Below are 18,895 nucleotides of genomic sequence, written 5' to 3'. Positions count from 1 at the left end.
ACTGACAATTGTTGGAGTGGAGGGGCATTGGGGACTGGGTGAAAAAGGTGGCAGGATTAAGCAAAGAAACCCCACAAAACTCATAGCAATAGACAACAGTATGGTGATTACCGGAAGGAAAGGGAGGTGAGAGGAGGTAGAAGAAGGTAAAGGTGTTAGGATAAATGGAGATAGAAGACTTGACTTAGGGTGGTGAACACACAATACAATATACAGATAATGTATTATAGAATTGTACACTGAAAACCTATATGATTTTATTAACCCAAGTCACCCCAATAAATTCAATAATTTTATTTTTAAATGCAGGTGAATTACAAATTTTACAAATAAATTCTAGGAGATTTGTGGGCCAATGCCCAACTCACAAATCTACACACCATATATTAAAAACCCCTCCATGAGACTAAATGTTAGTAAAAGATAGATGTAAAGGACATAATCTGCTCTGAACATTTCAAAGGAATGTTCCCGAGCAGATTATAAGAATAGGGACTATGTACTGAGAGCCACAGTGCAAATTTTCAAAAGACTAGTGGACCCAAGTGCTACAACGTGTCAGATATTATCACTGAAATGTTCTTGGTGAATCATCCCATTAAAGCAAAACCTGCTAAGAGAACCTCTCTAGGTTACTATGTGTTACTACTTTTTCCCCCTTTCTGTCTCTTCTTTACTCTCTTATGTATTCCTCTCTTCTTTTATTTCTCTCCCTGATCCTCCATCAGCCAATTTGTCTCATTCATTGACTATTTTTCCTGACCACCAGTGATTCCACTTTTAACCTCTGAAGTACAATCCAAAGACACATTTCTATACAGCTATACACCAAGCAACCGACAAGTTAGGCTCCTTGAAAGGTTTCTTCAATGTCATAAATTATGCTTATTAAACTTTGAATTGCAAAACAGGGTCACTCATAAAAAAAATATGGGAATGAGACTGAACTACTCCATGCTGAAACAAGTGATTCATTCCGCTGACAATTGCAGCTTTCTGTCAGTTTCACTGGATCAGCCAACTACTGAGAATGGATGACTGCTATATGATAATCTGCAATGGTAAAGAGATGTGATCAGGCCAGACAGCAGGGAGAGTAATCAGAGGTAAAATGGATTTCTGGAACAAATACATCACTTAGATTATGTTTAAAATGGCAGAAGACCGAAAATAGCAGTGGCGGCCAGCATCTGAAGGACAGTGCTTTGATATGCACAATGTGGAATAGACATTTGTCACATCAGTCTTCCCAGCCATATCCCACACTCCCAGATGGTGACCATAGTCAGCAGGTCATTTCTACCTCTAAGGACTAATGCAAAATGTAAAAAACACTATCAGAGTTTTCAAGTAGTTTCTTTAAAGGGGCAATGAAAAGTCTTGGCTATTTGTTATGATTATGCATAAAAACAAAAAGAATGCATCTGAATTGGGTTTTGTCAGGTAGTTGATGAAGCATGGTAAAGCACAGAGAAGAGAAAAAAAAACTGAAGTGAGCAATTTGGACCCAGTGTATGTCACTTTCCTGAGTTATTCAGGCTTCAAAATAAAGAAACATTTTGAGCACTTACTAAATGCAAAGCAGTGTTTCATGCTGTAGGCCAGTGATTTTCAATTCCAACCATCCATAAAGTTTATCTGGATGAGCTTTTAAAAAAATCAGATTCTTGGGACTCTCCTTAAAACTTCTACATCAAAATCTCTCAGCTGGGGTCCTAGACTCTAATTTTTAAAAGGGCACCTCAGGTGATTCTGATACAGCCTCTTTGGATATCTCTGCATAATTAATAAGACACAGTCCCTGCCCTCATGTACTTGGCAGTACAATTTTTGAGAAAATTCATTAAGTGTAAATAAAATGTGAACCTATCACACCCTGCCAGTGTGGCTCAGTAATTGAGCTTCTAACCATGAACTAGGAGGTCCTGGTATGATTCCCAATCAGGTCACATGCCCGGATTGGGGGTTTGATCCCCAGTAGGGGGCATACAGGAGGCAGCCCATCCATGATTCTTATCATTGATGTTTCTGTCTCTCTCTCCCTCTCCCATCCTCTCTCTGAAATCAATTTTTAAAAAGTGAACTTATCAAGTGTTAAGTAACAGTACAGTAATGAGAGGGATATCATGATGCAATGGTAATAATGTCCTTTCCTCCATCCTTTGACCAAACAATGAGAAGTGATGGTTATGACACAAAGATTGAGTGGGACAGAAATAAAATCTCTTCATTTTATAAATTATTTCAGGTTCAAATAAAAATATATGTGGTTGTAAAAGGCAAAAGCTGCGTGAGGAAAAAAATGCAAGTAAATAAAAATATTTAGCTGTAGCCAAAATGACTTCTCCCATAGTTTTAAATATGTAAATCATTCCCCAAACGAGCAATTAGCACAGAGCTAATGATGATACAGCATTTACAATAAAAATAAAAGTGCATCAAAAGAAGACACTCACATCTTTCAAATTTTAACAGCCCCTAAAAAATAATTTTTATTTTACCTAATTAAGTTGACTACATTTGTCTGGCAGTTATCTAAAAGTCTGACTATAAATTATAAACACATTATGGTATGAGAATCAAACGGGATAAAGAAATATAAGAGCATGAAGAGTGAGGGAGAAACCAAGATGGCGGCATAGGTTAACACCAGAGATTGCTGCCTCGAACAACCACTTCAAAAAACAACCAAAAGATGGAACAGACATCATCCAGAACCACAGGAAGGCTGGCTGAGTGGAAATTCTACAACTAGGAGGAAAGAGAATATCATACCCAGACTCAGAGGAGGCGCAGTGCTGAAGTGAAATACTCAGGTGCAGAGTACACGCGGAGCGGGCTGGCGGCAGAGGGCGCGGTTGTTGTTTTCAATCGGGAGGGAGTTTCAGACTCTGAGCTCCAGATCCGGGCGAGTCTCTAGGGACCCAGACTCAAACGGGAGAAGCGGGACTGTCTGGCTTCGATCGGAACTTGAAGGCAGCTTTCTCTCCGAGGTTTGCAGCGGTTGCTGGGACTCTGTGAGGCAGAGCCCCTAGGGACGGAACTGAGAGCAGCCATAACTGCTCGCTCTGCCCGCCCTGTAGATCCCCGGGGACCCGCCCGCCCAAGCCCTGCGCAGAGCCATTTGCCAGATAGCCTCAGGCAAAGGCTAGATTAGCACCGCCCTAGAGATCCAGCACAGAAGCTCTCCCACTGCAGACACAGCGGACTCTCATAGCCAGTTAGCCTGGAGGTCAAATCACCCCCGGTATTGCCGACAATAATCAAGGCTTAACTACAACAAGACTGCGCACAAAGACTACTAGGGGGTGCACCACGAAAGCATAAAAAATGTGGAGACAAAGAAACAGGACAAAACTGTCAATGGAGGATATTGAGTTCAGAACCATACTTTTAAGGTCTCTTAAGAACTGTCTAGAAGCCGTCGGTAAATGTAGTGAAATCCTCAAGAAATCGAATGAGACCCTCGATGTTATGATAAAGAACCAACTAGAAATTAAGCATACACGGACTGAAATAATGAATACTATACAGACTCCCAACAGCAGACCAGAGGAGCGCAAGAATCAAGGCAAAGATTTGAAATGCGAAGAAGCAAAAAACACCCAACCAGAAAAGCAAAATGAAAAAAGAATCCGAAAATACGAAGATAGTGTAAGGAACCTCTGGGACAGCTTCAAGCGTACCAACATCATTATAGGGGTACCAGAAGATGAGAGAGAGCAAGATATTGAAAACCTATTTGAAGAAATAATGACAGAAAACTTCCCCCACCTGGTGAAAGAAATAGACTTACAGGTCCAGAAAGCGCAGAGAACCCCAGACAAAAGGAACTCAAAGAGGATCACACCAAGACACATCATAATTAAAATGCCAAGAGCAAAACACAAAGAGAGAATCTTAAAAGCAGCAAGAGAAAGAAACTCAGTTACCTACAAGGGAATACCCATACGACTGTCAGCTGATTTCTCAACAGAAACTTTGCAGGCCAGAAGGGAATGGCAAGAAATATTCAAAGTGATGAATACCAAGAACCTACAACCAAGATTACTTTATCCAGCGAAGCTATCATTCAGAACTGAAGGTCAGATAAAGAGCTTCACAGATAAGGAAAAGCTAAAGGAGTTCATCACCACCAAACCAGTATTATATGAAATGTTGAAAGGTACCCTTTAAGAAGAGGAAGAAGAAGAAAAAGGTAAAGATACAAATTATGAACAACAAACATGCATCTATCAACAAGTGAATCTAAGAATCAAGTGACTAAATAATCTGGTGATCATAATAGAATCAGGGACATAGAAAGGGAATGGACTGACTATTCTTGGGGGGGAAAGGGGTGTGGGAGATGTGGGAAGAGACTGGACAAATATCGTGCACCTATGGATGAGGACAGTGGGTGGGGAGTGAGGGCGGAGGGTGGGGCGGGAACTGGGAGGAGGAGAGTTATGGGGGGAAAAAAGAGGAACAAATGTAATAATCTGAACAATAAAAATTTAATTAAAAAAAAAAGAAATATAAGAGCATGAATTTATAGCCAATTAGCCAAGTTCTTCATAAATTATTTAGATTTCACTTTCAAAACCCTAGTTCTGATCATTGGTCTTCTCTCTTTGTCCTGAAGCTGCTCAGGTGGCCTCCATGTTACCCCCAAGAGTGGGACAGGCCCTGCTATTAACCAGCAGAATTCCCTAGAGTCATCTGTCAACCAGTCTTGACTTTTGAGTCCTGGCTTCCCTAGAATTTTCAGGAGCCCTGTTAGAATACCCTGCTTCTTTATCTTGGACCCCCAAAGGTAAATCTCTCTGGGCTAGGATGTGTTAATTCGGTCTACTTTTTATGTCCCACAACCCATGTTCATCATTAACATGAATTTCCCAATGTGGACAATATTTCCAACAAGAACTTCACTTGAAATGCTGTATCTAATATTATCTTATCATTCAAGTAGATTATTTTGAGATAGTAATAAACTCATCATCAACTATTTTTGTCCCTTATTATGCATCTGAATTGGGTTTATTTCTCTCCCTGATCCTCCATCACCCAATTTGTCTCATTCTTTGACTATTTTTCCTGACCACCAGTAATTCCTCTCCTAACATGTGAAGTATAACCCAAAGACACATTTCTATACAGCTATAGGAACCTAAATACACCACACAATGGACAAGTTCGGCTCCTTGAAATGTTTCATCATTGAGCTAGTTACCTTCAGAAATACAAAGGAAGTTTAAAATATGTTATCTAGTCTTCATAAATTTACAATATAAGAAATAACAGGGCTATGCACAAGAATCCATGAGAAGCAATGTAAAACAGTAGAGAACCAGTGTACAGTTGTATGTGCTCTCCAGCCCTCCAAATATTGGAGAATTTCTAGAAAAAAGGAAGCTGCCTATAAGCTTCCCGCATGTAAGCTAATAGAAGGAAGAGTGCACCTGGAATTTTTAAGAATTGAGTTCTAGCTCTGACTCTGTTCCCCAACTAAATGGAATCCCTTACCTTAATTTCTCTATGTCTCAGAGACCCCATTTGTTAAAAGAGAGATTGAATTAAATCAATGTTCTTAACAGGGGAAGGAGGGATCAGAACCACCATGTGGGATTTCCATGCTCACACCATCCATCTCATCACCTGATCCTCCATTCAGATATTCCCTACCCTCGTACCTTCACATGAAAATAGCAGAATATGGGTCTTATAATAGTCCAGTTTCCTGTCTGGATGGGGTGCTGATCTGCCTGTCGGGATCTGGGAAAGATAAAAGTAGGGAACCCCAACCAGATGGAGACCAATTATGCTTTCCTCTCTTCATTCTACCTATCCCTTCTCCATTGAGACAACCAAATGTTTGTGGTGGCTCCCACCTTCTTTGAATCTGAAAGGAGTTCTTTACAACTCCTATCATGCTTTGTCACTCTATAGTCTGTATATCTCCACATGTCAAAAAGATTCTGCCAACTGTGAACGTCTTTAGTTTATATTTAAAAACACACACACACAATAGAAATGTTGAATATGAGTTTTTAAGCTACAACATATACTTCCCATTTCCAAAGGACAATATAACCCAGTCCCATCTTGGGAGTAGGGAAGATGGAAGTCAGACATTAAGGGATTTTGAGGCTATGCTGAGTTTAGACTTTATTTCAGGCTGATGGTGATCAACTTGGAGCTTGGCAAGAGAGCTCTGGTCATAATGGGAACTGGTACAAGGAAGGTTCAAGGAGAGCCTACGGAACAATCAGAAGTCTATGGCACTGGTTCAGGCAAGAGACAGTGAAGCACGAACAAGGGCAGTGACAGTGACTCTGAAGACCACAGTCCTGAAGTTGCAAGGAGGGAGGAAATAGCAGCACCATTCCCCTCTGGCCTCAGCTCTATACCCTCAGGAAAGCATCCCTTTTCCATTGCAAGTAATCACATGTCACAAGTCTTTGCACCCATACCTGCCTAACAAGTCTTATTAAGCTTAGAGAGAAGCTGGGATCAAACAACTTCAAGGACTCCACAAGGTAGGGCCAAACTGGGGGTTCTCCAGGGCCCAGTTACTTGGTTATCTGCAATATGATCAGTGCCATGTACCAAATGGATTACATCTTCTGGGGCTGAATTTTTTCCGTGTTCTGAACAGCATAAATTGAAGCAACTCCAACTTCAATGCCTGCCTCAGCCCAGCTTGTTTGGATTTTTTCCTTCATCTTAGACTCCCTCAGGCAATTTCCTATCAAGCTAGAGAGCTTCAGAATTCCCTTAATGTACCTACATGTAAGAGCAATTCCTCTACCTGTTTAATTTCCCAAGGAGACTACCCAGCTTGCTTCAGAACCATCCCATTCTAGATGAAGAGCTAAAAAAGACCCACCTAGATTGCAAAGGACCAGGGAGCCAGCCGGGACATTCTCTGTAGGAAACAGGTTCCTGTTAAAAAAGAAAAGAAAAATTAAGTAAGACTGGCTGTACCTGTCTTTCATACAAGTTTTCCTCAACTACTAGGAAGAAGGGGAAGAAGAATGGTATTTTTCTGATAACATTTTCACAAAAAGGTAAAGTAAATCCCTATATTCTTTATTCTGGGGAAATTATATACATATATGAGATAATAAAGTCATTTTAAACCTGCATTCTCACTGTAACTCATTAATAGAAGAAAAATTATACCTAATCATGTCTAGTCACTTTAAAGGTAATAACAAGGTTCTGAGAGGTTGAGTGACTAGCTCAAGATCACACAGAAGCTCATCAGGCATAGAATCCTTATCTTTGTATTCCCAAATCAGTTTCCTTCCAGCTACATCAAGCTTCTCTCGGGGCTTATATCCCAACTTTAAGCTATGTGGGACTCTAGACAACTTATTTAACTTCTCTGAGTCTGGCTAATAGGATAATCATAGAAAATTAAATAGAATAATACATGTTAAGTATGTGACATGCTATAAATATAACCAATATTAACATTATTTCTATTTAATTGAAGCATTAATGCATATGTGAGCCTTGGGTGGCCTATTTCCACCGAATTTGTAGGTTAAAAAAATAAAACAATTTTAAAATCCTAAATGACTTTGTAGGATGGTACAACATACAAACCATTTCCATAATTTTAAGGTTGATGCCTGAATGAATATATATTTCCTGTCTCCTTAGAAAAACATAAACCTTTTCTGGTTTCTCCTTAAATAAACTTTAAGATGCAAGCTTCTCTAAGACATTTCCAGAGCAAGCAGGTACAAAACATGTAAGGTTCACATTAAAGTTGCTTCAACATGCCCTGGCTGGTTTGGCTCAGTGGATAGAGCGTCGGCCTGGGGACTGAAAGGTCCCAGGTTTGATTTCAGTCAAGGGCATGTACCTTAGTTGCAGGCACATACCCAGCGGGGAGTGTGCAGGAGGCAGCTGATCAATGTTTCTCTCTCATTGATGTTTCTAACTCTCTATCCCTCTCCCTTCCTCTCTGTAAAAAAATCAATAAAATATATTTTTTAAAGTGGCTTCAACAAATACTCCATGCCTTGCTCTTATAATATTTTCCTGCATTTTACTATATTAGATGCTATGACACTTCTGTACTTGAACTTAGCCAGATATAACCACTGATGGTCACTAAACAGCAATTTTCTTTTTTCCTTTTTCCGACCAACCCTCCCAGAATATAGTCACAGAGTCTTCAAATCATAATATGGTCCTTTGACTCTTATTTTTGAATCACCAAATTCTAATTTTAGGACAGTGGCTTTCCAACTTGGCTGCATATTGGAATCTCATGAAGAACTTTAGGAAGTACCTACGTCTGGGACCCATCCCCAGAGAGCATGAGTTAGTCTGGGCTGCAGCCTGGGCATTGGGAATTTTCAAAGCTTCCCAGGTGATTCTAAAGTGCAGCCAAGGCAGACAACCTCTGATAGAAAGATCCCATGTGGCTGCAGAGCCTTAGAAGGTGAGGATTGGAGGAACCCCGCATAAGCATCACTCCTCCGGGAGGCCTCCCAGCGCTCCCCAAGGTCATGTTGATCACATTTCCCACTGTTCCCTAAAAATACTGCCTCTCATGCTGATTTGCTTCCATGACCTTCCTCAATTTTCTTCACTGTGAGCTCTTAAAAGCAAGACCCATTTTTCTCTCATCCCCAGCACCTCAAACAGAAGCTAGAACACAGTTGTTCCAAGGATACTTATTGCATCAAACTGAAAGTGTTCATCCCTTCTAACACCCTGACCACAGTAACCAGGCTGAGCAACTCTTTCCAGAAGGCCAGGACTATGATGCTGCAAAGAGCTCACTTGAAGGACACCCCAAAAGGCATCCCCTGATTGAACCTGACCGTCATCAAAAAGTCAGAGGCAGGTGTGTGGCAGCTTTGGCACTGACTGAAAGTTTGTAACTTGCAAAACATTCTTTCTAGAGGCTTCTCAAGTGTAACTATAATTAAAGCCTCTGCATATTACCTCTTCCATTGTGCCTGGTGCTGGTCTGCACTGGTGTTCAGATAAGACAAGACTGATGAATGTGAATGTGTCTGAAGTTAAAGCAGGCAGGAGATAATGGAAAAGGCTGATTGGAAAGAGCTTATCAACGAAGGAGTGTTCTGAGATATGCAGACCATGGGGACTGCACAGCACACCTATCTTCCAAAGTCAAGAAGTGGAGCTGCAGCGACTGCAAACTCAGGTTTCTCTCCACTGACACAAACAAGTCAGCAGGACCACTCATGCCCAACTCCAGGGGCAACAATCTTCTACGGGACTGGTGCCCTCTGGAGCTGTTCAACTCAGCAGCTCCAAATTTCCTGTGCTGGGAAGCTTCTCACACATGTAACACAAGTTTGCTTTCACTATTGATAAGCTTCAAAACAACTCAATCACCATGGTAATGTCTACTGCTTTTTACAACATAGTCCTGGCTCTCACCCCCAGACCTCACCTCTCATTCAGAGTATATTGTCAATTGCTGAGAATGTCTGGTTTGAAGTGCTGCTCCAACCACCCCCCTCCTCCTCTCATCACCAAGCTCTACCTACTAATTTAGCATCATATATATTGTTAAAATCATTGGAAAATTTAGTGCGGTTCTACATTGCAAAATTTAATTGCTGCCTTTATTCTTTGTTGTTGTTGTTACCTTGCTGTGACCCAAGGCTTGAGCCTGAACTCTTACCCCATTGCTGCCATGACAGAGGATGGCTCTGACAGAATCTTTAATGTATCAATCCATTCTTGGAACCAGCCATCATCACTCCACATAGTCCAAAGGCAGCCCCTCCCAAGCCAGTATGGTGTAGTGATGAAGGTTACTGACCTTGGCACAGAATAATCTGGTTCAAATTTTACATGTATTACTTATAAGCACTGACAAAGTCCAAGTAGCCATGCTTCAATATTCTCACTTAAAATATAGGAGTGATAGTAATAGTACCTACCTCATAAGATTGCTATTGAATATTAAATGTTTATCTTGTAGACCAGTACCTAAAAAGCACATATCGATATTATTACCAGGGCTCAGTTTTGGTGTGAGATTGACTTAGCCAAAATTACACTCATCGGAAAAGCGAGCATCTTGTCACCCCTCTCAAGATGCGCAAAATCTTTCCTCAGCTCTCTTCTTTTCCTAGCCTATTTCTTACATTCTAGAGAATGCCTTTGTTGTCTCCCTCTCCCTGATTAAATTTACGTAATGTTGATATTATTTCTTAATATTATCTGTTAAAAAAAATGTCCATAGTATCCCTCTGTGAATCTACCATAAGATTTCTAGTTTACCCTCTCGGCTTCCACTATTTCTTCATTGGCTTCTTTTTTTAGTCAACCTGCCCTCATCTACCCCAGCCACAGGTTGACAACTCCTACCACAGCCAGGATTATCACTCTGGGTCTCCTGCCTCTCTCTTCCACATAAAAAAACAAAACAAAACAAACAAACAAACAAAAATCCTTGTAATTACATTGGCCCACCCAGATAAGTTAGGAAATTCTTTTCATCTTAAAGTCAGATATTAGCAATTTAATTCCATCTGCTACTATAATTCTCCTTTGCCATGCCAGCTAACATAGTATTAGGACCTGGGAAGTAGGATGGACATCTTTGGAAGTGGGAATGGCATCATTCTGCCTACCACAACTACTCTGTTAGAAAGCGTTAAGAGAGTGACCATTAAGGAACAGAAGAAAAGCTATGTGTGGAGAGTGAGGAAATGGGAACCCACAAGTGAAGCTCAAGAGTTAGTTTAAATTAGGAATTACAAATTGAAATGACTTTGAGGACTAGCTCTCAGAGGAACAGCATCAGACCACAACATTATGTTCTAACTCAGGATAATTTTCAATGTTCCCCATGGAAGGAAGGGGGAGAGTTTTGTTGCCCTTTTCTGTGTATCCTTATTAATTGGAACAAAATTCTTGAATAAAGATTACTAATCACTCAAGGAATAATGCAAGCACACCCTTCTCCACACCCAGGATTAATTCTCTTCCTTGGATCACTGTGCCTTGTGCCTTCCTTTCCAACAGTACTTATCATTCTGTAATGTAATTTCCTGTTTTTGTGCCTGTCTCCCTAGTGGATGATGAGGTCCTTTTGAGGACAGGGACCATGACTTTATACATCTTTGTATTCTAAGCACCTAGCAAGGTGGCTAGCATTAGGAAGGCATTCAATATGTTTAGTGGATGAACCCTGTGGAGTAAACTAAGAGGATTCTGAACTATTTCCAGTCTTGGGGGAAGGAGAGAGGGCACTATCTGGGGATTGGAAACTAGATAATACCAGCTTTAAAAATGAAAATAATGTACACTAAATATCTAAGTCCTGAGAGGAAAATAAGAACTAATGGGAATTAAGAAATCAAGGCCTGGCCAGGTCGCTCCATTGGTTGGAGCATGTTACTGATACACCAAGGGTGTGAGTTCGATCCCTGGTCAGGGTACATGTAAGAGTTAACCAATGAAGGCATAAATAAGTGGAACAACAAATTGATGTCTCTCTCCTTCCCTCTCTCTCTAATCAATAAAATAGAGAAATTTTCCTCTGATGGACTGCAGATTGGAAAAGCAAGGTCAAAATGCAGACAAGAAAACTTACTTGCTATGATTTTATACATTCTGCACTACAGTATATTAGTGAATGTTGGGGCAGGGGATGGAGGTGAGGGAGAGGTGTAGAGAAAACCCAAACACTATAACTATAGTTCCAGGAAGAGGAGTAGGATGATATATATTTTTTAAGCAGTCAAATTTTTTTTAAGCAACTGATGATATTTGCTAGAAAAATATTCTCCATACACAATTTTTTTCCTTAACACTTTATGAAAAATGTTATTAGCAGCTGCCTAGGAAGATCACATTTCTGAACTGCTTCCATTCTCCTTGAAAATATAAGACTAAGTTTGAAGTGTCATGAATCCTAAGTTAAATTTGGGAGAATAAACTAAATCTCTGACCATCTCTCTGAAAGAAGAAAAGGAAGAGAAGAGTCAAGTAAAAGTGAAAAAAGAATATGGGTTACAACAGCATGAGTTTTCAAAGTTGCTTGTCCTCAGACTACCATTCACCAAAATCCTTCTCCTCCCTCCACACCCGTCAAGTGCATGATTATTTATTCGATATGACCTAGTCATTAAAAAAAGAAAAAACAACTTAGGTAACAGTTCAAGAACCTAATGCTCAACCCTGATAAAGACTGATATAATAATTTGGCAATATCATTCTTTCTCAGTAAAATTTGTTTTGGTAACATTTCGGATTTCAATTATGGACCAAGGAAGTTACAGTAGAGAATTAGTAAATCTCCATTTTTTTTCCTAATATCAAATGAGCAGCAGCCAATTAGAAAGAGTAAGTGAACAGGGGGACCAGAAAAAACAGATTGGGTTTCATGAGAATACAGATGGTAAAAACCATGTGTGGAAGAAAATAGCATACAGAACAGGGAGGGAAAAGGGCAGGTCAAGAATAGTATCCAAGAAATTCCAGTATCTTTAGGGCAATAAAAGAAAGAGGAGTCCATTAAATACTTATAAGGATAAACTGAAGAGGTGGGAGGAGAAATATGAGGACGATGTCTGGGAAACCGTAGAGAAGAATGGTTCAAGCAGCCAGTCAACCATAGCACCAAATACTGCAAAATATAAAAACGGAAAGTAAATAAGGTAAGTGAAATAGGCCAAAATATTTCCATTGTACATAGCACAAAAGAATGGATTAGCTTCTAGAAATATTAGAATTTTATTTCATAAAGCTTATTTTTTAGGATCAAGCCCTCTTTAAGACTCCATACTTACTCCAAATACAAATTCAACACACACACACACACACACACACACACACACACACACACACACACTCTCCTTTTGATGCCTTACTAAAAATGAATTGGAGTCAGTTTTGATACATGTTCAAATAGGTAAGAATATAAAACAAAAATACAGCTCTCCTTATTGTTGCTGGGTTCATTTTCATAAAGGTTAATGGACCGACTGGCTCCCTTGGTTTGGAAAGAAAAGCAACTAAAGCATTCAACCACAGAGCTAAAGGTTAAGTCATGGCTAACTGACAGCAACCCTGACATTTTTCAAGCTAGACATACGGTTTTACCTGCTAATCAAAGTGAATTGACTTCATCAGGTAAATCTCATCAAATGTAATTCAACTCAGAACATGACTTTCACTAGTTTGAAGACCTGAGGCTATGGATTAGAAGTACTGTGCCAAAGGAAAAAGAGAATAATGTGTAGGAGCAATTAATCACTATTAGTAAAGCATTTTATATTCAATACATCACTAGGTAGACATTACTATTCTAATGTCCGTATAAGGAAAGCGTCTCAGAAGTTACACCACTAGTTGCAGTCAGAACTGAGCAGCTGCATCATCTGAAGGTGTGGCTAAGGCTTTGAGGATCTATCTGATTCTAACCTGCTCCACGCTCGTGGCATGTTGGTGCTGGCCTTTGGCAGGAGGCCTCAGGTTTTCTCCATGTGGGTCCCTCCATAGGGCTGCTTGAGTTTTTTTCATATATGGTAACTGACTTACCCCAGAAAGACCAATACAAGAGCCAGAGAAACTGGGCAGACTCAGAGTCTTTTTTGTGACCTTGTTTTGTGCCAGGATCTAGAAGGGTTCAGGAATCTGGAGAAGGGCTGCAGTACATTATTAAAGAGTCTAGACAGGAAACATAATTTAGGAAGGCATTTTGGGGAGCCAGAGGAGACTTAGCTAAAGAAACTAAGTCCTCCTTCTCTCTGGACCCCTTGCTTTTTATTAACACAAACTGTCCTAAAGCAAGGTAGATAAACATATCAAAGGCAAGGTTTAGTATACAAAGGCATTGTCAGTTTTGGAGGAATTGCCTTCAGCTGTTCAGGTGTTTGGCCAGCAGGAGGCAATAACATGTAGACTGAAATGCCCTCAGCTGTCTGGCAGCAAGCAATCATCTATGCATCCTTTTCAGGTTTGGGGAAATGCCTTTGGCCATTCCAATAGATAATAACATATGATTCTCCAGCCCTTGCTGAAGGCTCAAGGTCCACCAACCTTTTGATGAACTTCTTGCATTTATGAGCTGCTGGAATTAGCTCCCGGCAGTTTGGAAGTCACTTAACATCATTTTTGCTACATTCTATTAGTTGAAAGTGAATCCCTACGTCTGGCCCATATTCAAGGAGAGGGTTATTAAACTCCACCTTTTGGAGAAAGAAGTTTCAAAGAATTAAATTTGTGAACATATTTTTAAACTACCACTCTACAATAAACTTGGGCTAATAACATTGCACTTCTTACACAATTTTATTTGAAGAAAAATTCTATACTCCTTCAAGAACCTAGAAGACAATTCGATTAAGGGGTCGGAAGAATTAGGTTGAATTTCCACACCTGTATTTGCTGAGGGTCTCTGTACCCTTTTTCTCATGGAGAGAAAAAGAAAACTCACAGGAGGATGAGTGCTGAGATGAGCAGGTCCAGGAGCATGAAAGGTCAATCATATACAAAAAAATAAGTGTGACCCAACACTCAGCTTTGCTAATGATAAACAAAGAGTGCTAAAAAGCAGCTGCTGAAAATACACATAGATATTTAAGAGACCCTAACTCCCCATTTCCACACTGGAGTGTGATGGACTAGCATGGGGTGTAAGTTTAACTGGATTTTGAAGTCTCATTAATCTTGTAACTATTTCCACCTTTAGTTCTGGCTGCATCTCATTAACCCACAAAGTGCACGTTTGCTTACAAAAAAAACAACCTACAAGCCTCCCAAAATATTCCTTCGTTTATTAATCAATTCATTAAAACTTCTACGGGACTCATTTTTTATATAAATATATATTTTTATTGTCTTCAGAGAGGAAGGGAGAGGGAGAGAGAGATAGAAATATCAATGATGAGAAAGAATCATTGATCGGTTGCCTCCTGCTCGCCCCCTACTGGGGATCAAGCCTGCAACCCAGGCATGTGCCCTTGACTTGAATCGAACCTAGGACCCTTCAGTCCGCAGGCCAACGCTCTATCCACTGAGCCAAACCAGCTAAGCGAGACTCATTTTTATCTTCAAGCTTATAAATTTTACCAGGCAATACTCACAAACTGCCTGCGGTGTCCTAAAGGAAGAAGACCCACTGTTGACCTTTCTTTCTTAGCAGGATTCAAGGAAGTCCACAGAGGGGTTAGACACCCTTCTTCCCACTTTTTGTTTCATCCTTCCGTGTTCCCATTTAACCATCCTAACCCCGTATTCTAAAAGAACACTCATCTAAAATTTCTTCCAATTTATTTACTATCTCTGCAAGAATTTTACAGGTAAATTTTATTATAATGTTATTATGAAAATATATGTCATAGGACCACTTCACTGGGGAATTCAGGCCTTTTGGTACTTAATCCCACACACTCTATTATTGTGAGGGATAATTCCTTTGTTTACAAGGCAGTGTATATGAAGAAATAGAAGCATAGATGATAGATAGATAGATAGATAGATAGATAGATAGATAGATAGATAATAGATAATGGTAGATAGATAAAAAGATAGGTAGATACTTAATCACTAATGCCATCGAAAAATTCAGTAGCATCTCAGATACATAGAGTACTCAGAAAAAGTTATAAGACTAACATGTAAAACTTGCTTGAATTACCTCAAATATATTATTTAACATTGAGAATTTTTTTAATTCACCTTCACTTGTTCCCAAATGTTTCACTGTTGCTCATTTTCCCTACTCCCTTCCAAATCTTCTTTCCTGCCACACCTCCATCACCTTGTAATTCACTTTCTGTGCCCCAAACTATCGTCTCTGCTTTAAACAGAAATTTAAAGTATTTAAGATCAGTTTTTAAGTATTAAAATATTCATGGGACTAGAAGTATAATCTCTTTAAGACCAAGTAAGTTCTCTAACAGTGGCCATAATTAAAAAGTCAGCTAGAGGAGTTTTTAAGGACATTAATTTTTAATGGTGGAAGTAATCAGTAAAAGGAAAATACCTGATGGATGAAGAAAGGTTTTGCTGGCGATTAAAAAAGAACAGTTAAAGAGGGATTCAGGCTAGTGACCAGTGTGCATACTGTGCAGGTAATCTCTTCTCTCTGGCTTTTGAGGAGCTAAATGGAGCATAACGCAATCTTTCCATGATTCAAATACATATGGAGTAAGCATGCTGTAGAGCAGTGGTTCTCAACCTTCCTAATGCCGAAACCCTTTAATACAGTTCCTCATGTTGTGGTGACCCCCAACTGCTGGGGTCCAACCCCAGCAGGTCCAGGGGTCCCTAAAAGTGTGGACGGAGTCGGCGAAGAAGGAATGACACGGAGACAGCGTTCAGTTGATCAGCAGCCTAGCCAGGATCTCTAGCCAAGTTCTGGTCAGGATCTCCAGCCAGGTTCTGTGTCCATGTTCTCTTGCTAGGTTCTCCAGCCAGGTTCTCCAGGTTCTCCAGCCAGGTTCAGTCACCAGGTTCTAGTCAGGTTCTCTTGCCATGTTCTATCCAGGTTCTGTAGCCAGGTTCTGTCTCTAGGTTCTTCAGCCAGGTTCTCTCGCTAGGTTCTGTCTCTAGGTTCTGTGGCCAGTTTCTGTCCAGGATCTTTTGCCATGTTCTCTCCAGCGAAGTTCTTCTGTCTCTAGGTTCTGTGTAGGTTCTGTGTCTAGGTTCTGTGTCCTGTTGTCTTGTTACATCTGTATTTATACCAGTTGATTCCAATCCTATCAATCTCTATTCCAAAGGTTAGGGCGTTTCTTATCTCCATTCCAGGGAGTAAAGATTATATAGCTTAAGCATGATTGTTCCTAGTTAAAGTGATTAATTACCCGCCTGGCACTTAGTTAAGGGTTTTTATTCCCTCCCTAACTTCAGGGGAAAATCCCTACCTGGGGAAACAACCTTTCTCAGAGAGGTGACCTTGGTTAAAACACATAGTGCCAAGAAGGTGAGCAAACATATTAAGAACAGTATGCCATATATGCCAGGTCCCTTGAAACAGCAAGGATGGACTGGCTCCCGGCAGGCACCATTTGTTGAAAGGCTTTTTCTCTCCTGGTGTCTCTCTCATTTAGTTGCTTTTGTTTCTCTGTCCAAAACTAATTGGACATAATTGTGGGACTGTTTTTGGTTTCTCTGTTTTGTTCCATTGATCTATCTTCTGCCCCTCCACCAATACCATACTGTCCTGATAACCATAGCTGAATAGTAGGCCACAAAAACAGAAAGAGTAATTTCTCCTAATTTCTCCCTCTTTTTTAAAATTGTTTTGGCTATTTTCCTTACACTATAAATTTTAGAATAAGCTTGTCTATCTCAACAAGAAACCTTGCTAAGGTAATGGTGTAAATTATGTTAAACATGTATCAATCTAGGAAGAATTTGACATCTTTACTATGTTCCACCTGAATACTTGCACTTTTAAAACATCAATTTGGGAATTCATTTATAAAATTCAAAGGTACATAATATAATTAACAAAATGAAAGATAAAATTAATATTGTTAACAGATAAAATATTAACGTAAATCAACACTATTATTCCAATATAGTAAAAGAAAAAAAACTGAATAGGACAATTCACAAAATAAATTTTAAAAGTCCAGCCACACTAATAATCAATGGGATGCAAATTAAAACTAAAATAAAATAATAATTATACCTTAAAATCTGACAGATATTTTAAAGAAAAATGCTCAGGGCTGAGTGATTAATATGAAGTGAAGCAAGCTTTCTATTTAGTATAATGGGTATAAATATTCTGCAAAGCCACTTGAGAATATCAAGAATTTAAAAAGGCATTCCCTTTATCCCAGTGTTTTCATTTATAGTATACCATCTTAATGAAAATAATCGGAAATGCAATTGGCATTTTATATACAAAAATGTACATCACAACATTAATTGTAATAGTGCAAAGGAGAGAAAAAGCTAAATGTCCAAAAAACTAAATTGTTAAATAAACTAATGCATAGCCATATGATACAGTATTATGCAGCTGTTAATAAATTATCTATTTGATGAATTTAGTGGCATAATTGTTCACCACATGTTACTAAGCCATAAAAAGATATATACAAATATGTTAATGAATACCATTCAAAAATATTTTTAAAGTATATTTCTGTATGGAAAAATAAACCGTTAAGAAATCCTATACAGTGGGGCCTTGACTTACGAGTATCCCGACTAACGAGTTTTTCGAGATACGAGCCATCTCTCGGGTGATTTTTTGTTTTGAGTTGCGAGCTAAAATTCGGGTTACGAGCCAGCTTCACATACCCCACCACTAGTTGGTGCAGCGAACATCACAGTGAACGCCACAACATCAGCCCAGCATCATGTGTCTCACTCGTTCACTTTATGATTTAACATATGAGTAATTTGAGTTACGAGCTCCATCATGGAACAAATTAAACTCATAAGTCAAGGCCCCACTGTATAATAAAGAGTTAATATGCAAATTGCCATCACGCCCTCACACAAGATGGCTGCCCCCATGTGGTCAAAGATGGCTGCCACAAGATGGCCAGCAGGGAAGGGCAGTTAGGGACAACCAGGCCAGCAGGGGAGGACAGTTAGGGGTGACCAGGCTGACAGGGGAGAGGAGTTGTGGGCAACCAGGCTGGCAGGAGAGGGCAGTTGGGGGCAATCAGGCTGGAAGGGGAGGGCAGTTGGAGGCGACCAGGCCTGCAGGGGAGGGCAGTTGGGAGAGAACAGGCCTGCAGGGGAGGGCAGTTGGGTGCAACCAGACTGGCAGGGGAGGGCAGTTGGGGGCAATCGGGCCAGCACGAGAGGGCAGTTAGGGATGACCAGGCTGGCAGGGGAGGACAGTTGGGAGTGACCAGGCCTGCAGGGGAGGGCAGTTGGGGGCGATTGGGCCAGCAGGGGAGCAGTTAGGCATTGATCAGGCTAGCAGGGGAGT

The sequence above is a fragment of the Myotis nattereri genome (genome assembly GCF_964212035.1).
Source record: "Myotis nattereri genome assembly, chromosome: 11".
Taxonomy (NCBI): Eukaryota; Metazoa; Chordata; class Mammalia; order Chiroptera; family Vespertilionidae; genus Myotis; species Myotis nattereri.
The sequence above is the reverse complement of the archived record's forward strand: the minus strand, read 5'-3'. Positions refer to the sequence as shown.